We start from the raw sequence: 23,896 nt of genomic DNA, 5'->3' as shown, positions 1-23,896 counted from the left end.
GCTCTGCTCATCTCTTGTTGGGGTTTTTCCATGTTTCCTATTTACATGGATTGCTAGATCACAGGGCAACTATAGATTTTATTTTCTGAGAAGCCTCCATACCATTTTCCACAATGGCTGCACTCATTTGTATTTCCACCAATGGCACAGTTAAATAGTATTTAAATTTTGCTTTGAGCGAGGTGATAGTTATCATTTGCTTAAATAAAACAAGCTGTGTGGCATCTAGAATTACTTCACACAGTATGCATCAGCGTAACATGGCCTCCATGTTTCCATGGAGAGGGCTTCATTGGCCTAGCAACCCAAGGAGGCGTGAACTTCCACTAATACTTCTCCTAAGCCACCAGCTCTGATCCTCTAAGAAGTCTGCTCATGGTGTGTGCAGAGGTACAGTGCCTGCCTACAAGCTGGAGGCTGTGAGTTCAAACTGCGTTACCTGACAAAACAAGCAAATAAAGAAAAGAAATCTCCTTCTCTGAGCCATTTATTGCCATCCTCTGGACTCTATGCCATGAGATCCAGGGTTTCTATACCACATAAGGAGCTTCCATACAGATTTTTTTGAAGGGATAAATCAGTGTATTGATTGCATCTAACTTTCAATACCAGATAAAATTAAAAACTAACTAACTTATACTAATAGGCAAAAAATCAAGACACAGTCTTTAAAATCTGGAAAAGGTAAATTAGAGAACTAGTAATATGGTGAAGGGTAACTCTAGACATTCTAGACAGTTGGTAGATATGAACTTGTCGTACTGATATGCTGGCTGAATAAATGTACTTCTACTAGACTTAACATTATTTTGATACCTGGCATGCTGCTTGTAAGGTGAAATTATGATTTTCTTTCCCATGAGGATGCATTGACCAATAAATAATCTAACCTCTGAAAAGTGACAATTCCCAATATAAGTCATTCAGGAGCCATTCGTAATTCTTTCTGAATCTAGAGCTCCATATGAATAAGTGTTCTGAATGCTGAAGTCCTTCTGGCTCTTGATTGTTCTGGTCCTTGAAATCCTATCATTCCTCTTACAGGCCAGTCCGTACCATAGAAATACCATACCTTTTCTCACAGGCAAGGCAAGACGTGGAATACCAAATGAATAAAGCAGTTCATGGATGGAACATTTCCTCAAGAACTTAACTTTATAATCACAATTATTTTATCCTCAGCAGTTGCAAAAATAAGTAATAAAGCTAACAAAGCCTGAGTTTTAAGCGTATGCTTTCTTCACTCATTCCAAAGGATGTAAAAGTTGAATGTTCAAAATGATTATGTTGTAATAGAATATCACATAGTAATCTATAGATCAAGTCTAGTTGTTTTGCCAGATAACTGTCATTATGAATCACTGAGAGGACATCTGAAACTTTAGGCCAAAGGAAGATGATTTCAAACTGAACTAAGTTATTTATGACTTTAATTATCATTTGCTTTTATTAAGTATGGAAGATGGTAATTTCCCTTCTGGGCCAATAAATCTAAAAATTAATTTATAAATGCAGTCAAAATGCCTTGCCCACTTTAGAAGAAAGGTGTTTTTTATTTTAAATTTTAAATTCCTTTTAATTTAAGGGAGAATGTCATTAATAATGTTAGTCTTATAAATTTAAAAATATAATCAATAGGAAGTCAGTGGTATAACCATATTTCCCAGCCCACATCAATACGGAGGCATGTTTCCAGTAAAATTATTCAGCAAATTCAATATGTATTTTCAGACATCTGAGTCTTAACCTAAGAAAAGCCTTTTCACAGTATATGTCTCTTCTTTTTCAAAAGATTAACAACGTATTTTCTGAAAAAGGAGATAACTATAGTCTCCTACATTTTTATTATTATTGTTTTTGATTGTCAGAAATAACGATCTTGTCAGTACATTGTTCAAGAGAGTAAAATCTGGGGAACAAAGTCTAGAGTAGCTTCAATAAACCAAATGTTTTTTTTTGTTGTTGAAGTCTTGATGACTTTCAATGATTGTGTAAACATTCTCTGCTTTGTTTAGTACTTTGCATCAAAAACTACCTCAAACAAACAAAAATTCTATAACAAAACAAACTCACTTCTCTTAAAAAAAAAACTTACAACTAAGTAGAATAGCTCACTCCATCAGATAGAATATTTTACATCATGTTGATGTTGAATATTGTTTTGCTTCAAAAGCTTTAAATTTCAGTCACCATCATTATCTCCAATACTTAGGATGTACATATTTCCCCAGGACACATTAAAACTGATAATCACCTTAGATAAAAAGAAATCTTGTACAAATTAAAAACAGACATTCCTTTTGGTTTCAGTACTTGTTTAATAATAATAATAATAATAATAATAGAGAGATAAAGGTCTCACAAACTTTTTGTCTCTTTCTTTTTATTGTTTATTTAATTTATGTGGTGCAGAAGAATTGAACCCAGGGCTTCATGCATGGTAGGCATGCATTCCACCACTAATATTCCTAGCTTCTCTCCTTCTCTTAAATCCCTGCCTCTAGAGTCCATAGAATTACTGACACTTTTGTTCTCCTGAATTTACTCAAAACCAGACATTTTGACCCTGTAAACTCTTTTAGGTCTTATGAGTTTGTCTACTTGAAAAGATTGCCCTTATGATCTTTGACACTTTCATGATGTTAAAGCTCTGTTTTGTTTATACGTCACAGCATAAAAGCAAAGCTCTTAAATGTTGTGACTCTACATGTGAAATTCATTTCCTATACTTATTTACAGAGAATTTTGAAAATATTTCAATGTTGGTCATATTTCTTTACCAGTGTGACTATAATCAGAAAACTTAGAACAAGTTAAGGCAGTAGTTGTTTAGGAATCATGTTTCAGCTTTATCTAAGGTTCTGGTAATACTACTTCATAAAGAAATTGTTGAAATACAGTGTTTCTTGGAAACACTATACTTTGCTTTAAAAAAACAGCATTTTCTAAATTTTTCTTGTTTCTTTTCATCTGTTTCGTAACATTAAAAAAAGGAAAAGGCTCTTCAAGTTTCCTTTAATGCCTAGGTCAAAACAGCCACCTTTAAATCCCATGTTAGCATTAGCACAAGACCAGGGAATGATTTGACTACTGTGAACCATTCATTCATTCATTCATTCATTCAACAAACACTGACTGAATATTTAATACATCAACTTGTTTGATGAATGCCTGCAACACCTCAGCTGCCATTCTAAATAAAGCAAGTTGACTTTTTTCCTGTAGCTTTTATTCTGCCTAAACAACCTGCACTTTTTGTTCATTTGTTTCTTACTACTGGCTTCCATTCACCTACAATGAAGTAAAACTGGTACTCGCCATACATCAAACCACACAAGACTCCTCCCATCCTAGCAGAATGATAACGTAGCCATAAAAAAATAACAATCTTCATCTGAGCTACTAGTAAATGCTACCCTATATAAATGTTCAGATTTAGATAGTGAAAGGCAAGTGTTTTTTTTTAAATTGCTTATCTGTCTAGTACTTCCTCTGCTGCAATAACACATCTAATAGATTAAGTGTACTTGTTTTAGTAAATGGGAAAAACTTCAACAGATACCAGTAAGCACAGGAATAGCTGGAGGAATTGTTATCTAATCTCCTTTCTGTTAACTTTAGCTCAGAGAACTGTAATGCGTAGGTGTGATAAGCTAGAAAAACAGCTCACTTTTAAAGTATGGGCTTCTTAAACTTTTGTTTTCTAAGTCAGAAATATAGGCAAATGGTATGAAGTATTAAGATGCTGTAGTACCATGCCCCAGTGATGCAGAGATAGCTGATTCTTGTCAATCAATTGGTGGAAGATGCTTCTCCACACAGTCAAAAGCTTACAATGTTTCAACCATTAGGGGTGTGGCCTCTGCAATGCACTTGCTTGCAAGACTCTTTGTCCCTGAAAAGACAGCTATTTTCAGCAAGGAGCACACAGACAGACTTCTTTTTAGAGGGGATGGAATGAAGATTTATGCATACTCATTTTTTTTTTACCAATGAGGTCAGAATGTTTCATATAGTTGTATTTTTTGCTGTCTATTTAAAGATTACTATCTTTCTTCCTACTGGTCCCTGCTTGTACTCTTGTATTCTCTGCTTTGTTTTATTGTAGCTCTTAGTTTAAGGCTTACTGTTTCTAGGAGCTTGTAGGATCCTTAGAACAGATATTCGTACTTCCATTATAGTCTTTAAAGGATTCTAGATTGAAAAGGACACTGGGAAACTGGGTACCTGAGAAGTTTATGTTGCCCTGCCCTCAACTTCAGACATTTGAGAAAAAGGTCACAAGAAAAAGAAGTCTGAAAAGATTTATTTCATGGATTGGTTGGTATGAAATTGGGTTCATAATGTACCAAAAACTTAGCTCAGTTTTTTTCAAGCAAACAGGTTTTGTTTCTTAAACTTTTATTTTTTAGTACTGTACAAAACTATACACTTCTCAAAGGAAATGATAGAATTCGTTTTAATAAAGTACTGGTGACACTATGTCAATAATTGAGAAAAATATCTCAAAGGAAAGATAGAAGAACTGAATGCCTTAATTTTAATGTCTTATGGTAGATTAAAAACCACACTCAAAACTGAATACATAGGCAACAACATAAATTAACAGAGAATGAGTCACTGAAATTTTCAAACAAGCTTCTTCACTAATTTTTCCTAATTTTTAATATGGATAAAAAAGATATTAGGAAATATGAGAATGTTACTCGGTTACTTTTTGAGATAAGACTTTTGTCTTTGAATTGATTCTTGGTTGAAGTAAAAAAAGCACAAGTTTCTGTAATGATTGCTCAAAAGAAACTTTTTAAAATTGTAAAATTACACTAAAATTAACTATACAACTTGTGGGAAGGGATGGAAAGGGGAAACTGAGGGAGAGTGAGGTAACATTTGCCAAGAATTTTACTCATTACTTGACTTATGGAATTGTAACTTCTCTATAGAGCACTTCAATAAAAACAATAAAATTATAGTGATTTCCAAAAGGTAATGCTGGACCTCCTCTCTGTATAGATGACCTATATAGGAAAAAAGAAACCCCTGCCCTTTTTGCCCCAAATTCTTATTTAGTGAACTAGTACATTTCTGTTTTGAAGATAAAATGTGCCACAGTTCTGTGTAAATATACTATGCTGTTAAGGTACAGGTAAGAATCCATTAACTTATTCCCTATCTTTAATTACATGAATGTAATAACTTAGCTGATTCCCTGTCTTTCATTCCACTAATATAATAACTGAGCTTAAACTAAAATGAGTTATTAACCAACATTTAGTATTCAGAATTATGGAAGCATTTCAAATAGCTATACATAAACATCCTCAATATAATTTTTGGCAGTGAGTTTAGAATTCAGCTGATATATCTACAGTTAAACTATTTTTTTAAACTTTCAGAAAATTATTGAATAAAAGTACAATTCATTATTCTACCTGACCTATTCATATACATTTTATTCTTTTTCTTTTTTTTTTTTTTTGCCAATCCTGAACTTGAGCTCAGGGCCTGAGCACTGTCCTGGGACTTTCTCAAGGCTGGAGCTCTACCACTTGAGCATCAACACCACTTCCTGCTTTTTCCTATGTATGTGGTACTGAGGAATCTGAACCCGGGTCTTCGTGCATGCTTGTCAATCACTTTTACTACTAGGCAAACTCCCAGCCCTACACTTTATTCTTTACGAATATTGCTGAAATACAAAATATTGAAAAGGCTACAATAGCATTTTGAGATCATGCATCCTCAAGTTTAATTACTATATATGATTTAAGATAGTTTATGAAATATGGCTGACCTTTAAGATGAATTTCAACTTATGATGTCAGCTTTAACTGTCATTTAATTATAGTATACTGTACATTAAAATTGGTGGAAGATAGCCAAAATAAAATTTTAAGAGACAACATGACAATTAAGAATCACTTTTAAACTTATTTTTTAAGAAAATTTAATACTGGAGTAGAATGTAAAATTATCTGGAAATATAAATGTAAGTAATTTTCTAGATATTTTGCTATCTTGTTCCAAACATCTGGGTACTTTCGAAGTTCCTAATCTACATTTTTGTATTTGCCAAATACAACACTATTTACAACTTTTGCTTTCAACATGGAAGAGGGATTATTTATTAAAGTCCTGCTACGTTCTTATTTTTGATGACAACATTGTGACAATTTTTCAAGAAAAAGGTTGTTTAAATTTAGAATATTTAAAAAATAATATTGCCACATAACATTGAGAACGTATGAAATTTATACAGCCCAAACTATGTCTGCATCAAGTATGGTTCTTATTCATGAACTTAAGATGTAGAAAATACTTAGACAAATAGATATTACCAATAACTTTCAGGGTTATTTAGGAAAAGTCAAAGCAGTCCTGATAGTATTGACTTTTTTTTGATTATTTGCTCATGATAAGTCACTGTTTCCTGATTTTAGTATGACAAACAATTGCATAAGTATCTTACATTATAATCAGTTACTAATCAATTTAACAGTAGGTAAACAGTTCAGTATTACAGCAAATTTCAAATAGGAATATATATATTTCATTTAAAATTGTGTAATAGCTACAGAGAAAAATAGCATTACCTCTGTATTAAAATGTACGTTATTTTGCTTAGAACTGATAAAATTCTCCCTCAGAAAATTTTGATCTACTACAGAACATTTATAACTTATATGAAATTATGATCAGAAGCAAATTTTTATATTAGAGAAGATAAAACTATAAGAAAAGATTTGCATTTCTCTGATTAAAAAATAACCAGGCAAGCTAGTATCAGGACTTATGTTTTGAGGTCACATTTGTATTTATAATAAGTAACAGATAATAAAGTCCAAGTTTAGCCGTACGATGTCTGAACACCAAATTGTAGACACTGAACACAGTACTTTAGAATCAGACTTCAGTATACCAGTGTGAATCTATGAGTAGAGGTAACTGCAGTAGAGTGAAAAAGACAGAACTGGAGACCTCAAACTCAACTCTGAAGTCGCTGAAGGAGTTAAGGGGCAGTCTAGAGAGATATCCCGGCTACATTTTGGAGGGTGCATGAAAGTGGCTGGCATTGGTGGAAAAGATTTAAAGAAAAAGTATACATGGAAGGTATTGAACTTAGCAACACTGGCTAGAATGTATTTTGGAAATGACAAAATATGTAATTTCCCAGCAGAAAATAGAAGTCCCCAAATAGAAGAAAACTAGGGAGCAAAGTCCTGAAACCTAACTGAATTTGGCCCTCCGGGTTGTTGAATGAAGTGTGTAGGATGGGCTGTGCTCATGTGGACTTTGATTGCTCCCCTTTCATAGCTGTCTACTCAAAAGTTAGTACTGCAGGGAAGTGTATAAAGTCTGTGTGCCAGCCCTCCTGTGGACTGCAAGTCACATCTGGGATAAAGCTGTCCCAAAGTCAAGTGTGACTTAGGAATTTCTACACCTCATTCTTCTAAATGTTCCACAGAAGAACTAAGAATCCTTTTCTTACCCTGGGTCTTTTCATGGGATCCACAAAAGACAATGAAATTGGTAAGAATTTTTTCCACTCTTCATTTCGCTCCAATAGAATTTGCCTACTTGGTTGATATTCAGAGAATTTGACTTGAATGTAAGTCTAGATTTTCTTGTAAAGTTAAAAGTGGAATACAATGCCATCACCTTAGCATTCCCCCCGCCATACTTTGTTGTAATTCACCAAGACATGTTCCTATTTGCCCATATTGAACATTTCCACCTGACACCCTATCATGGGAGACAGCTTTCACCTTTACCACTTGAATATTGATAATAGGACAAGAATTTTGAATGAATTCTTCTCATAAATTCTCTACACCTTTACACCTGTGAAACAAATGATTAAGCACATATGTGTCAATGAAAACATTATACTTAAAATGCTAAGGAGATTCCTCATTAGACCCATATTTTGAGAGGAGAAGTGGCAGCAAATCAGAATTTCTTTCTCAGCTATATCTTGGCAACACTTTATTTTAAATGTTATGGTAAAGTCTGCTTTTAGTTGACAAAGATTTTATTGAAAATTTTCTATCCAATATTTTTCATAGCATTTTGAACAATCTGGCATTTTCTGGTCTTCCAACAATAGAATTGATTTGTGGAAAAGTTTATAATGTGGCTGGAACAGAATTTAATCCTCACTCAGCCACCTCCTTACCAAGGGTTTGACTGACCACTTTCAATTCCCAGGAACAGCTTTGTTCTGGAGAGACTATAAATCAAGGAGATACTCACTGAGGGGCAACTGGTAGGTGCAGTTCAAACTTTGTGTTATCACACACAGTGCCCGACAACAAACATACCCAGCAATCACTGGGGTGTATGTGCATGAGGTCTGTGGTGTTTGGGGTTTATGAAATCTCTCTGCTTATAAGGAAAAAAATGACACAACCAGGGAAGTTTTATCCCTGCATACGATGGCTGTGCTTGAGCTCAGTGTGGACACTTGACCTCCTTTCTTTCCCTGCATTCTGAACCTGGCAGCACAATGGAGGTCTTGTGCTCTAGGATAGCCTGGCTATCCTTTCGGAGTGAGCAGCTTCCAGTACCTGCACTGTTTGTTCTAAAGCTGCCCCAAACTAAATACAAGAGCACACAGAGCTCCTCAGTCCAGAAGAAGCAAGCGCAAAACCCGCTAGTGATTTGTGACCTACATAGGGGGATAGGATTCCTTCATTTAAAGGTGTACCTAGGTGTGTTAAGAGCTACACAAAATCTTTACCAGGGTTAAAAAGAAATGTCTCCTCGTGAACTCAGGGCTACTGGCCATTCCCGTGTAGTTCCCTTATGTGTCAAAGTGCAGGACCTGAAAGAATCCATTGTTTGTAGGGCAGGTAGGTTTGGGGCTATGAGGAAGTCTTAAGAACTGCAAGCCATCATAGTGGTGAAAACACTAAATATTCATTTTAAACTCCGTGGCATATAAAGGGTGTGTGTTTTGTTTTCTTAGATATTTTCTAGAGCCTAAATTCACAGAAATAACCCGATGACTCTTTGTGTGTGTGTGTGTGTGTGTGTGTGTGTTTCCTGGGTAAATTCAGATCATATCAACAATCTGTATCTTTCAAGGTTAAGTTTTGCTCCAAGTTATTTTTAGGCTGTGCTTTACAGAAGAAAGAAAAAGAAATAACAAAGCTTACCTCTGTCAATCAAATGAGATGCCTGGAGCCCCTTTTCCCTGCTTCGGCCTCAGCTTGCAAGCAGATGCTCTGGAGAAACAATCTGCTCTAACAGGAAGCAGGTAAACGCGGAGCGTCCTCCCAGCACACACCTGCTCTTTCAGACCTGCCGCTCTGGCGCGACAGCCACACACAAGACCTCTATTAGCAGAGGGCAACACCCTCCGCCTGGATCACTGGTTTTCAGAAGCCGCAGCTAGGGAACAGCGGAGATGATACTGCAGGGAAGGAAGGCTTTGCCTTCCCCAGACAAAACCCTTTTCTGCCGCCTGATGCAGCATTATCACCCCGCATTCCACGTTCTCCAATCAGCTAATTGCAGCAGCTTGTTGAAAGGGCCGTTTGCAGGCATGCGTGGCTGTAATAATTGTATGCTCACATACCCATTACTTCTCTCTCCTCTGAATAGATTTTTTTTTTTAATGCTTCACCCAGGGCAAAGCTCAGCAGAAATATGCCACACTGTTTTCCATAAGTAAAATGGCTGGTCCCCTCAGCTCTGTTGCAAGACAGCTCATTGGGTTCCACTGGCTTTTGTATCCATAGCAACAACCAACAGACTGACTTAGACCGCAAGCATGGCTGATCAAGTGCAGCCTGTGACACAGCTTGTTCATTTCTGTTCATCCAGCTCATCGTTTTATTTATTTATTTGTTTGTTTTGAGGAGGGTAGTTTGTGTTATCTTTCTCAACCGTCTCACCAAGAAGGGTATGTATTCTGATGTTTTCCCTCTTTTTCCTGAAGGAGTTTCGTTATAGGAGCCAAGGCCATGTGAAATCTAGGAAGTGAAGCCACATTAGTGTCTCTCAGATTAATAGTATGCAAATCACAGGAGAGACACTAATTGCAATCATTGTCAAAACAGGCTCTACCTTCTAGTCATGGAAGATACTCCACAGAGACGGAAAGTGGGGGAAGTTATGCCTTTTGTTTTTAAGGGATAGTTTAGCCATTCACTGAAACAAAGCCTTAGGAATTGCTACCAATGGTCCAAGCAATAAATGAATCAAAGGCAATATTTTAAGACGACTTTTGAAATATCTGTTTGGGGGAATGTGTTTATCTCATTTTAATGTTACACAAGTTTAAGTAGTTTTTTTTTAAAAAAGTTCTCCTGTTTCTGCCACAGAAAATGATTCTTTAACTCAATTATTTACTTTGAGCTTAAAACGTACCTAAAAATGCAAGCCAAATTTTAAATCCTTTGTCTCCAAGTCAGAAAGAGATTCACTGCTAAACTATTATTTACATCTCAATTTTCCTTAAAAATCTCACCTCTTTGGGTCTCTTCTCTGACCTAGTGCCATTAGCCATTTAAAACTTCTGCAATCCCCTCAGCTCTTTCTTCTTCTTAGACACTGTCACCAGCAATATTCTAGTTGATAAGTATCTAGGAATCTATTTAAAACTGTGTTAAAACTTTGGATTTGTAAATATAGATGTCTTCTTTGCTAATAGTCATTGATTTATATTTTGTTAAGTACTGTGTTTTCATAACCAAGGTAACATTCTTACCTCTGATGATAATTCCCTAGCCTTAGTATACATTGCAATCCTTTGAGGTTTTGTTTGTTTGTGCTGGTACTGGGACTTGAACTCAGGTCCTCATGTTCTTGGGCTTTTCTGTGCACAGTTGGTGGGCTTGAATCATTGAGTCACTGAGTCTATACCTCTATTTCCAGTTTTCTCTTGGTCAATTGGGGATAAGAGTCTTTTGAACTAGCCTCAGGTTGTGATCCTGAGATCTCAGTTTCCGGAGTGGCTAAAATAAACTACAGGCATGAGCCACCAGACCTTGGCATGCATTGGAATCCTTAGCCATAAAGCTGGGGATTTCAACTCTCTTCCCTCTTCTTATATTTGATAGGTCTGAGCCAGTTTGTGATCAGTGCGTCCACTTGAAGGGTGGACTTTCCCTACTTGCTGGAGTCCCCACATCTCATACAGTCTTAAGTCTGTCCACCTTTTGCCACAAAAGCTGCCCTCCTGTAAGTCACTGAGTTTAGTTGTAGAATGTTTGCTGCTTCCTTTGCTGTAGGTGCCCCTGCCTCCTGGGAGGTAGTACCTTTCAATTCCATTTCTAACTGACTTGTATTATATGTTTCAACACTTGACTCAAATAGGCTACCTCACTGGTGGCACTCTGGCAGAGAGTTTGCCGTGGCCACTGCTATGCTTCCGCTGGACTCTAAGTTGCATCTACCATGACTGTAGCCTTGTTGGCTTACCAGTAAGCAACTTGCATTCCATACTTGACTCCTCAACACTCTGCCTCAAGCCAATCTTGTCAAGGTCTCCCATGCCTGGAATATTTTTACTTTCTGTTTATTTTGAGACAGAAACTTCTGGGTTGCTAAACTTGCTGAATCATATGATCATCCTGGCTCAGGCTCCCGAAGAGCTGGAACTACCTGGAGCATGTCTTACCACACCTCTGTATACAGTTACTAAGTGACTGGAAAGAACAATGTCAGTGGGTTTTTTTGTTTGTTTCTTTTTTTTTTTTTTTGCCAGTCCTGGGCCTTGAACTCAGGGCCTGAGCACTGTCCTTGGGCTTTCTCAAGGCTGCAGTTCTACCACTTGAGCCACAGTACCGCTTCTGGCTTTTTTCTAGGCATGTGGTACTGAGTAATCGAACCCAGATCTTCATGCATGCTGAGCAAGTACTCTACCACTAGGCTAAACTCTCAGCCCAGAAGTCAGTATTTTAACTTATTGTTTTCAGTATCACCTATGGGTTGATATTATTGCTTCAGAAAAAAGAAAAAAAACTGAAATGATTTTGATTAAATGTTTGCATAAGAAATACTTCAAGTTCTACACTGTTGGTGGGAATATAAACTCATTCAACCACTATGGAAAGCAATATGGCAGTTCCTCAAAAGACTAAACATAGAGCTCCCCTATGACCCAGCAATTCCACTAGTTGGCATTTACCCAATCATCCAGAAACAAGGACATACTAAATCCACTAGCACAAGGATGTTCATTGTAGCATATTTACCACACCAAAGATATGGAACCAGTCCAGATGCCCCTCAGTAGATGATTGGATCAAGAAGATGTGGTACTTATGCACAATGGAATTCTATGCTACCGTCAGAAAGAATGAAATCACTCCATTTGTAAGGAAATGGAAAGACCTGGAAAAAATCATATTAAGTGAAGTAAGCCAGATCCAAAGGAACATAGGCTCAGTGGTTTCCCTCATTTGTATTCATTAGTACACACCTTGGACTCTCCTAGCAGAGGATTACAATAGTGCAAAACCTAGATACATAAGGCCATAGAGAATGAGGCTAAATGAAAGGATCTCCAGGATATAGAAACAAGAGCTTTATCTTGTGTGATTGTTGTTCTTAATGTACTATGCTATTTCTTTTCTCTTTTGTTGCCTTTTGGTTAATCTCATATTTTTACAGTATCTGACTTTGTTACCTGACATATTGTATAAATGTTTATTTGTTTATTTGAAATAGGAAAGGGAAGGGGGGAAGAACAAGATGATTAGGAGGGGCTGGAGAGAGGGAAATGGGGACAAAATCATGAGAAGGTATATCAATGTGTGAAAAGTGATGTACCTACTATCTGGTGAATATAACTGTAACCCCTCTATACATTACAATAAAAAAGAAGTACTCCAAGTTCCTCTTATGTTTTGGATAGCTTTTTTATGATATGTTTGAAAACTTTCTTCTGCAAACATCATTGATCGACTGGCAAGATAGAAGAATCTTTAAGGACATTTTCCTTTGGCTTGCCAAAGGCCTTTTTCCCTTTTATTTTACAACTTCTCATACCCTCAGCTCCCCCTTCTCTGAAGACAGAACTAAAATCTTTTAAGGTACACAGGACTGAGAACTAGAAATCTGGTTAACATGGAAATTAATCTGTTTCCTCTCTGTGGCCCCAATATATTTCCTCCAGACATCTGTATTTATCATCAGTTGTCTCTAGGTTACCCCCAGGAATTGGTTCCAGGAACACCCCACCCGGATACACACCCAGGATGCTCTCTAATCCTGTGTGCCCTCAAGCCCTTGTTAGTAAACCAGAAAGTGTTTGCATCTTTCTGTGGGCTTTAAATCACCTTTAGATGTGTCTTATGCTACCTAATCCAATGCACATTAGATGTAAATGGTTAAACTGGACACTTTAGAGAATAATGATAAGACAAGTAGCTGGCACAAGTCTGGTACAGATGTAATTTTTTCTTTTGAGTATTTTTGATTGGAAGTTGATTGAATGCAGAGATGCAGACTTCCCTCACACCCAGAGAGCAGTTGTGTAGATCTTTTTCTAGTATCAGGATCCTAATCGCCCCCTCCCCCCGCCCCGCCTTCCGGGCTTTGTGGCCTAGGGACCCTTCATGTGGCTCTGGCTTTCCATCACATCCACCTCAAGTCTCTGATGGCTCTTCTGGTGAGAGTGTTCCTTTAAGTAATTTCCTAAATACATACTTTCAGGAGACAAATATGTTTATTTCCAGCTCAGCTTTCTGAGTCAGCAGCCCCTGTATATGTGTGCTGTCTAGTCATGGGCCAGTCAGCTATGTCAGAAACAGGTAGCCTTACCCAGCTTTAAGATTTATCCACTCAATGGCCACAAAGGATTGGTTTATTGGGGTTTTGTTGTTGTTGTTGTATCTACTGATAAAATTGAACATCTCTTTTTCTGTGTGTGTGTGTGTGTGTGTGTGTGTGTGTGTGTGTGGTCTTTGGGGATACTTCTTCTGTCAATTTCCTAGTCCTACTTTTTGTTTTGTTTTGTTTTTTTTTTGGTCTGTTTTCTCTGTTGACGTGTTGTCTTAATGTGATTTTTTTTTTTTTTTTGGCCAGTCCTGGGCTTGAGCTCAGGGCCTGAGCACTGTCCTTGGACTTTCTCAGGGCTAGAGCTCTACCTCTTGAGTCTCAGCACCACTTCAGACTTCTTTCTGTGTATGCGGTACCAAGGAATCGAACCCAGGTGTTCATGCATGCTAGGCAAGCACTCTACCATTATGCCACACTCTCGGCCCCCTTAATGTGGAATTTTAAGTTATATGGTCATAGAAAGTAATTTCAAAATATTATATTAGTCTACAGGGCCGGGAGTGTGGCCTAGTTGTAGAGTGCTTGCCTAGCGTGCACAAAGACCCTGGCTCAATTCCTTGGTACCACATACATAGAAAAAAGCCAGAAGTGGTGCTGAGGCGCAAGTGGTAGAGTTCTAGCCTTGATAAAAAAAAATCCCAAAACAGTGGTCAGGCCCTGAGCTCAAGCCCAGGACTGGCAAAAACCTCCTATCTGGTGAATATAATGTAACCCTTGTATTAATTACAATAAAAATATAGGAAAAAAAATCAGAAAAACAGGGCTAGAGTTTTGGTTCAAAAGAAGGTACCTGCGACAACACCCCAAATTCAAATCAAGTACAAAAAAAAAGAAAAAAAAAGCTAAAAAAAATTAGTCTAAATACTAAAAACTTTCTCAGATGATTGAAAGGTAGTAATACTATTGAGATAGAATAGAAGTCTTATAATTCATCTAGTAATTGTGTTGGTTCTTCTTATGAGATGAAAATGAAGAATGTGGGTAGAAATCTCCATTTGGAAATTATTTTCAGTATGAAAACATGTACTACCACAGCATAATAAGACTTTTTAAACAAATGTAATATTTCAGAAGAAAATTTAAATATAACACTCTAATAATAGGCTATCAATAATTGTAAGAACTAAATTATATCACATACACAAATCTACTGATATATATATATATGTTTAAGTATTGCCTCTACATTTTCTATCATTGAAGGTAACACAAATATGCAAATACTAATTCCTAGTAAATCTTAAATGAAGGACATTTCCAGTTGTTATTATTCATAGTATTGTATTTTCTTTTCTTCTTCTTCCTTCTTTTTCTTTTTCTTCTTCATTGTTGTCTTCCTCCTCCTCCTCCTCCTCCTTCTCCTCCTTCTTCTTTTTCTTCTTCTCCTCCTGTCATGGAGCTTGATATCAGGGCCTGAACACTGTCCTTGTGCTTTCTCAAGGCTAGTGCTCTACCACTGTTGTCACAGCACCACTTCCAGATTTTTTCTATGTATGTGGTACTGAGGAATCGAACCCTGGTCTTCCTGCATCTGAGGCAAGCACTCTACCACGAGGCCAAACTCCCAGACCCCTGTTTTGCTTTTCTATAACTTTGATTTTTTTCTTTAAGATAAGAATATTTTGAGTGAATAATCATAATAATAAACTATAGTATTTAGAAAATCTCACCCTCTGAGATTAAGATTTCTTGGTGGAAATAAAACTTTATCAAAATTGTAAGTAAAGAAAGTGATAAATTATGGGTCAAAGAGGGTTTACTATAACTGAGACTATTTTTAGTAGAGATTACTGGATATCTCTGCTGGAAAATTTTCACTGTTTTTAAGTTCACTCTTTTCCTACATTCATTGATTCTTGGTATCCTGATCAAAGGCCATTTAAGTTATAACCTTTTTTCCTCTGATTTCTTTGTTGCTGTAAAACTCAACAAGATCCATGTTGCTTGCATCAACGTGTTCAGTTATACTTCCTTGAGCCTCCAAAGGATTCATTGTCTGATTTAACTCAATGTAGAGAATAAAATTTGAGCAGCTTGTTTAATGAGGTTGTGTAGACTTTTGTGAAGCTTAAAGTTTCTAATTCTTAGTAATAGACTTTGCCAAAGGCTGTTCCAAAATCTTGCTTTATTTTGACCACAGCATAGGTGACACACTAGGAAGTTGGACTGTGATGCTGTGTGCAACTACTAATGAGCAGGATGAAATAGAACATTGGAAGCTCTCATAGAAACAAATTAGGTTTATTTTGAAAGTGCTAGCCACTAAGAAATCGACACTCAAAAGCCGATAAACCTCTAAGCTGTTAAGCATTTGTCTTCCCATCCTCCTAGAAACTCTGATTTTCATTACTATCTAGAATGATCTTGATCAGAGATACCCAGACCCAAACAAGCCCAGCTCAGTAATTTATTCCACTTATGAAATAAGTTAAAACTGAAAAATAAAAGATGTTAGAAGAATAAAACCATAAACTTTCATGGACCAAATGATGAGCATGTAAATGATAGGAGTATGAAACTGTTGTTAAAAAGAAAAGACATCCTATGGGACAGTTTCATACTGCTAACATTTACATTTTTATTGTTTTTATAAAGGCGATATATACAAAAACAAAAATGCTAAATAACTGATATAAAGTAAACCCTGTAAACACAAAACTATATCATATGTGTTCCACAGAAGAGTATTCCATTAGCAGTTACCAGAACCCTTGAGCACTCTGTATCAATTATAGAGTAAGAGAAATAAAGGAAAGGTGGAAAAGAGGAATAGGAAGAAGGGTTAGCCTGGCCTAGCCTGGGAAGCCTGCTGTTGACTTGCCAATCCTGTGTTGATTGAAATATTCCAGGATGATCAAGTTCTTGCATTGCCAATGTCTATGATTGCAGTAGCTTAAAGGGCTACTTTGTCTTAAGCTACATATTTATATGTGTCAGTACCAGCTCGGGGCGGGGGTGGGGGTGGATGTGGTATTATCCAATAACAACAACAAAATCTAACCCACAATTAAGCTATCCACCCATCCACCACCAGCCCTGAGAATTTACCCACAACCTTACCATGCCTTACCCTGCCCAGCTACAGAAGAGGCACTGTCGGTGTGCATGAGTGCATAAAGCTGGGAAATTCTGGGAGCAACATCGCAACGGATTTCCCTGCCCTCAAGGAATCTGATTATGGTTTATGTCTTGTAATGATAAACTCGAAAAGTGACCTGAGAAGAGAGGCTGGCTGCTACCAGCCTCTGGGATAAGGAGGCACTCTGGCCAAATTAACAGGGTGTAGCTCCCGTGACCTTTTCCACTTAACATGGTGTCATGTGGAAACAATGGGTCCCTGGGACTTGCGGGCAATATGCCATCATACCTGGTTACACAGAAAAGGCTCTGGGTTCTGTCGTCACTGCAGTGTTGAATTAGTAACGAGGCCCATCAGCTTCAGCAAACAAAGCTTGGACAGAAGCATTTAAAACAAATGCAATTGGTTTCACCCAAGCCACTGAAGCAAACTACAAGGTACAGGTGAAACTTGGCAGCATTTGTAAGAGCTGAAGAAACCAGTACCACAGCAAATCCCTGGGCAGCCAAGGGCACAAATCCCAGAGAAAGGAAAATAAGGCAGGTCTCATTTCACCCTTCAGAAACGCTTCCTGCATAAACACTCAGAGTGATCCGTTCATCATAGTAACACACAGGAGTGATTTACAACACGACATGCACTGCAGAATCCCTAGGCCAAAGAGAAAATGTTGAAAAACACCTTGAAATAGAGTAGATGCACAGTGAAAGGCCAGCTGGTAACAGAGTGTACCCTTAGAGAAAGCCAGCTCTGTTCTCTAGAAGATTATTTGACAAGAGTTTTACTTTTGGAGGTTAAGATTATCAACAAAATGTGATACCTGTATGCATATATATATATATGTGAGTGTGTGCATATATATATATATATATATATATATATATCATGAAATTTTACTCATCTATCGCCAAGAATGATATTGTATCATTTGTAAAATTAAAAAAAATAGATCTGGAAAATATGCTATATGAAGCAAGTCAGGCCCAGAAGACAAAGGATGTGTGTTTTCCCTTATATGTGGAAGCTAGAGTTAGTTTATAAACTTATAAGTAAATACTTGGTGTGATATACCAGTGTATAAAAATGTATTAACTGATACAGTTGATCTAATACGGTAGATCAAAGGAAGGAGTGGATTGGGGAGGGATGGGTGCGAATGTTAAAAGGAGTGACAGTGATCAAGATGCATTATATTCATACATTAAATGTCAACTCCTTAAGGAGCCTCCCAAGGCAGGAAAGTTCATGACATGCCTATCTGTAGTAACATGGATCTGTAGTAACATGTTAGCCTAGCCTTAAGGAAGAAAGCTAAGGGACAGGGCTCAGGCACTGAATTCAAGGCCCTGTGACAACATGCACCTGTACGTGTACGTGAGTGTGCACACACACACACACACACACACACACATGCACACACACACACATGATGTAATACAGAAGGGTAATTTCATTTGCTAAACTGATCAGTAGTTAAAGACATCCTGACAAGTAGATAGTTACTTTGATCTGATGGTTGGTAAGGACGATTTACTTCAGGACATTTACTCTGCCCCAAAGAGACTGCAACTTGAGAAACACTCCTTCCTGGTGGATTTTCAGTCACCTCAAAACTCATTTCCTAACCAACATTACTATAAGGTGAATTAAAAATAGTCTTCTAAAAGTCAATTTCAGAGCTGTGTCTTGAAGGATATGGAAGATTTAATGAGAGAAAGACATAGGAAAAGACTCATAAACCAATGGAGTCACAGGAACAAACTCTATGGTATCTGAGAGTTTGGTTGCATTTGTTTGCATATAGTAGAAGATATGAAATAACAGGAAAAAAGTGGAAACTCAATCATTGTAAACAACTCAAGACAATTTTAAATTTTGGTAATATTTGAGAAATAGTCTACTCACAGGGCTGGTTGGCTTCAAGAGAAACAACTTAGGACTTACAGGAAATGGGCCTCATGGTTACTGGACTCTAACTCTTTTCTCTCAGTTCTGCCAGCTTTAGAAAACTGTTTGAACTTGTGTGATCCAGAATGTGCTCCAGCCGTCATGATTATGAACCAGTCAAAAAGGAAGAGAGAATAAAGAATACATTTTTCACATTAGTTGAGTTGGTGAAGCCAAGATGTGTACATGTTAGGCAAGTGGTTTAGCAATGAGCTGCCTTCTCAGCTTTCAAGTGGCTTCTTTTTCTTTTCATTTTCTTTTTTAATATTGAGGTAATGTATAGAGGGGTTACAGTTACATTCACTAGAAAGTGGGTGCATCACTTCTCACACATTGATACCACTTCTTATGTTTTTGTCCCCATTTCCCTCCCCTGATTCTCCCCAATCATCTTGTTTCCTCCCCTACCCTTTCCTATTTCAAATAAACAAATAAATCTTGAGTCAAGTGGCTTCTTTTAAAAAGCTTTTCCACGACTTCATCCACCACTTCTGTTGGTATATCATGGCCTACCCCTTGTCACAAGTGAAGCTCATAAAACACGTTGTGTAGTTGACTACATTGTACCCTCAGGTAAATTAGTTATCTGTTACTCAGGAAGAGAGGATAGGGGCTGGTCACAAGCCGAGTGATACAGAATATCAGCTCTGGGTCCAAAGAAAGAATATACTCCATGTCATTTCTTTTTTTCATTTTTCTTGGTTGCTGGTAGCAGGGCTTGAACCCAAACATTCTGGTCCTTGAGTATTCACTTAGTTTGCTTCTTTTTCTTTTTCTTTTTTGACAGTCCTGGAGCTTGAACTCAGGGGCTGGATGTTATCCACCAGGGTCATTGTGTCAAGGCTAATGCTTTACCACTTGAATTACAGTACCTCGCCTGGCATTTTTTGAATAGTTCATTGCAGATAAGAATCTCAAGGATTTTCCTGCCCGAGAGGGCTTCGAACCTCGCTATCTTAGATATCAGTCTCCTGAGAAGTTAGGATTACAAGCCTAAGTCACCAACCTCCAGCTTGCTTGCTTTGTTAGTGCCCTACTACCTGAGTCGTGTCTCCAACTCCTGCCTTTTGCTGGTTATTTTGGAGATGGTGTCCTATCAACCCTTCTGTCTAGGGTTGGTGTAGAGCTCTGATTGTCCAGATTGTCTGAGCAGTTGGCATGGGGTATATGTTACTGTGCCCTACCTCAATCATTTCTACAGGTTTTTAGAAAAGGAAAGGGCTGCAACCATACTTATAGTTTCAAAAGATAGCTTTGGGACACATTTACTTCAGCAATATATTTTAATGGAGCCACTCATAGGGCTTTATATTCTGTGTTCTAGTTACTTTTATTACTGATCATTATCAGACATTTGCTGAACATATTCTCTACATAAGGAATTTATATCAGGTGCCAAGAGAGACTCCAACAAAATGAAGGATCTATAAATTATAAGACACACCAATATTTTGTGTTCTACTAAAGACAGAAAGGAGGATGCCAATGGAATAATAACACAATGGGTTTTTTTGTACATTGGAATCTTTGTGACTGCTTGTTGGAAAAGCTCTTTCCTATGTATATGGTTAAATTTCATTGTCCCTTTTCTCTATACACAAGAGAAAAACATCAATTTTTTTCTAAGATGATCCAGAGGATACTTCACACATGGGTTCAACTCTTTATACATATAGCCTTGGTATTTATGAAACTCTTCAAACAATATTTTCTATCTTGTTTTTTCAAAATGTAATACATATTGGAACTATCAGAACAAAGGAGCAAAATGGAGTCCAATCTGAACTCCATGTTAATAAATCTAAGCTTCTGTATTTTTTTTGTTGCTCTTCTAGAATATTCCAAGATATCCAAAGATTGCAGTACTGTCAGCACAGAAAGACTGAAATATGGCACTTTCTTTTGAGACTTAGCAAAGAAAGAGTCTGGGAATTTAATAAGTGTTGCCAAGAGTATGTTAGGAATAATGGTGATAATTCCTAATTAGGTAGATTATAGAAACATCACTATGAGAGATGCTCAGTGCTGAAAAGTAGTTGTGTAGAATGATATTTTCCTGAGCATGTTCTTTTTTCATATATTTTATTGTAATTAATAGAAAGGTTACATTATATTTGCCAGGTAGACGGTGCATAACTTCATATACATTGATACCCTTTCTCGTATCTTGGTCCCCATTTCCTTTCCCCCACCCCAGCCCCTCATCTTGTTTTCCTCCCTTCCCTATTTGACATCAAATAACCAAATATGCATATATACAATATATCAGATAACCAGGAGAAATACTGTAACAATATGAGACAACCAAGGGACAGTAAAAGAGATGAGAGATAACAGTACATTAAGGACAACAATCACTCATTCTATGGCTTTTGTTTCTATATCCTGGAGGTCTTTTCATTAGCTCATTCTATATGGCCTTATGTATCTAGGTTTTGTTCTATTGTAAATCTCTGCTAGGAGAGCCCAAGGCTTCTACCGATTTCCTGAGCATATTCTAAGATGGGCTTTCCACAAAGAATGCCACAGCAAAAGCGGTCAAGAGACCTTGAACACTGCCACCTTTCCTTAGAATGTCACCATGTCTCAGCATTTGGAAAGCACTGTTCTACCTGCAGTTGAGAAGAATCTTACAAATTAGGGGATTTGGGATGGTTTTCTTAATTTTCATGGTCTTCAGGATTTTTTTTTTTTGCATCACAATTATTACAGTTATTTTAGTCCTTTCCTAGGTCCAGAAACAAAACACCACAGCTAGGTAGCTTAAGAAACAGAAAGTTTATCTCAGGATTCTGGCGTTTGAAAGTCTGACACTGAGGGATTCATAGACCAGGCTCTTTCTGAGGGGTAGGGTGTGGGGGGGAATTCTATCTAGGTCCTGGCTGCTGTAAGTGAACTCCCAAGGGTCCTTGCATTGGGATAGGGTAACTCCAATCTACCACCACATTCCAGAAACACCTCTGTGTCTTCCTGTGTGTAAATGTCGCTTTCCTTTAGGGACATAAGTTACTGGATTCTGTCAAATATGACTTTATTCAGCCATCACTTCTGTAAAGATCCTATTTCTGAATCAAGACACTTCACACTTTCTAGAGGGTAGGACAGCCATATGTCCATTTTTTTTTAATGAATAGAACTCAGCACATGATGGTTATACTGCGAAATCCATCTCTCTCTCTCTCTTTCTCTCTCTCTCTCTCTCTCTCTCTCTCTCTCTCTCTCTCTCTCTCTCTTTTAAATCTTTTGAGGAAAAAGCTGTCTGCTCATTTTCAATTAAGTCTACAAAGAACTAAGTCGTGGACAGCTTAACTAAATGGAATGGAGGAAAATATGCTTCCAGGACTCTGATGCAAGAATCTAATTCTATTTACCTAGGTGCTCTTCTCTTTCTATATTGAATTGGTAAGAGGAATTATATCACCATAAAGCTGAAGGAACTGCAATTAAAAGCAATAGATCAAATAGGTTGAAAAGATTATACTGATTATTTTTTCCTGACTGTGGAATTTTCTAAATCAAAAAGAGGAATCTTGGGGCCAGGAGTGTGGCCTAGTGGTAGAGTGATTGCCTAGCATGCATGACACCCTGGGTTCAATTCCTCGTTACCCCTTACACAGGAAAAGCCAGAAGTGGTGCTGTGATTCAAGTGGTAGAGTCCTAGCCTTGAGAAAACTCAAGAACAGTGCACAGGCCCTGAAATCAAGCCCCAAGACTGGCAAAAAAGAGAGAGAGGGAGGGAGGGAGGGAAACAGAGAGGAAGGGAGAGAGAGAGAGAGGGAGAGGGAGAGGGAGAGGGAGAGGTGGAGGGAGAGAGAGAAAAGGACTCTTCCAAAGGGACAACTCCCAAGCTACATGCTACATTCCTGTACAGTGTGTGTGTGTGTGTGTGTGTGTGTGTGTGTGTGTGTGTGTGTGTGTGTACCTCCAATGAGGAGCAAGCAGCCCTGTGCCTAAGTGTGGTTTCTGAGATTAATGGGTTATGGGATTATCTGTACCAGCACTTTCTGAAACCCATAAGATTTTGTTGTGTCTCTACATGCAGACTTTGCTTCCCAATTCAGATTCTCTGAGACCTTCTGCCATCCTCTGGTTGTGGGCTGTGTCCTTTAACTTTAATTTACTCCATAAATTTAAAGCAATTCATGTAGCTTTCAAAACTTTTACATCTCAGAGTTATAAGATACTCAGAGAACATCTTTTTAAAAAAGATTTTGATCATTTTATTCTTCATATAAAAAATATATTGCCATCATTCCAAAGCTTAGGGTAATAAGTAAGTCAAGGTAATTTATTTAGTAAATTTCTATGTGCCAGGTAGGCTACAAGTTTTATAAACATTAAATCTGTTCTTTACAGAAAATCTGCCAAGGAGGAATTATGTGTATTTGAAAGATGAGAAATTAGGCTTACAAAATTATGATTTTGAAGATTAGAGAATCGCATAAGCTTCATTCCACTCCCAGTTCCTTATTTAAATCCATTTCCAACTCATTCCTGTAAATTCTATTTGGATCACATTTCTGAAAGTGGTGATGTTTTTCATGTCCTTTTGCTTTTTGCCCTCACCTAAGGCAGATCATTACGTTCTGAAATTTAAAGACAAGGCTCTTCTAGTTTTCATTGCTATAAGGCATTATACATGGGACTGCTGGAACTCGAGATATGGTAGGCCATGACTGGCACGGCACATGGCATGCTAAATACTCTGAACTGAAGGAGTTTTGAAAGGCCTCAGAACCAAGGTGTTTCCCTCCTTGTCTGCTCCTCCTCTTTCTCCCTAAGCATCAATCAGTGGGTTCTCAATTCTTCCCTGAAATGGGTTCGGGGACACTAGAAAATTTCTTTACAAAGTAATCCACAGAACCAAGCTAGCTTATGCTCTCTCTTTTCCCTTCTCCCTAGAAACTCGTTCTACTGAGTTTCTGCTTACCAGGAAGAGAGAGCACTGCACAGGGAGACCATGACTAATCTGAGCCTTGTGGGATCTGTAACATTATTTTCCACCACTTCTTGTCCAATCACATGTCTGCACACTTGCCTATTTCTCAGTGAATGTAAATATCAATATAAACATCAACA

General features: G+C 37.5%; 1 protein-coding gene across 31 annotated transcripts in view; it reads right to left on the bottom strand.

The window, feature by feature from the left end:
- Sorbs2 (sorbin and SH3 domain containing 2) overlaps positions 1-23,896 on the bottom strand; it is a 293,671-nt gene that overhangs the window by 184,531 nt on the left and 85,244 nt on the right. For 29 of the 31 annotated variants that reach the window (XM_090354064.1, XM_090354071.1, XM_090354079.1 and 26 more), the window contains exon 1: positions 9,159-9,274. The exons of 1 other annotated variant lie outside the window; for it this stretch is intronic. The gene's annotated coding sequence lies outside the window, so the exon portion shown is untranslated. One more of the 31 variants, XM_090354065.1, reaches the window with a different exon arrangement.

Source organism: Megascapheus bottae, chromosome 20 (assembly GCF_031878675.1).
Source record: "Megascapheus bottae isolate mThoBot1 chromosome 20, mThoBot2.hap1, whole genome shotgun sequence".
In the NCBI taxonomy this organism is placed as follows: Eukaryota; Metazoa; Chordata; class Mammalia; order Rodentia; family Geomyidae; genus Megascapheus; species Megascapheus bottae.
Note: the sequence above shows the minus strand (reverse complement) of the source record. Positions and strands in the feature narration are given on the sequence as shown.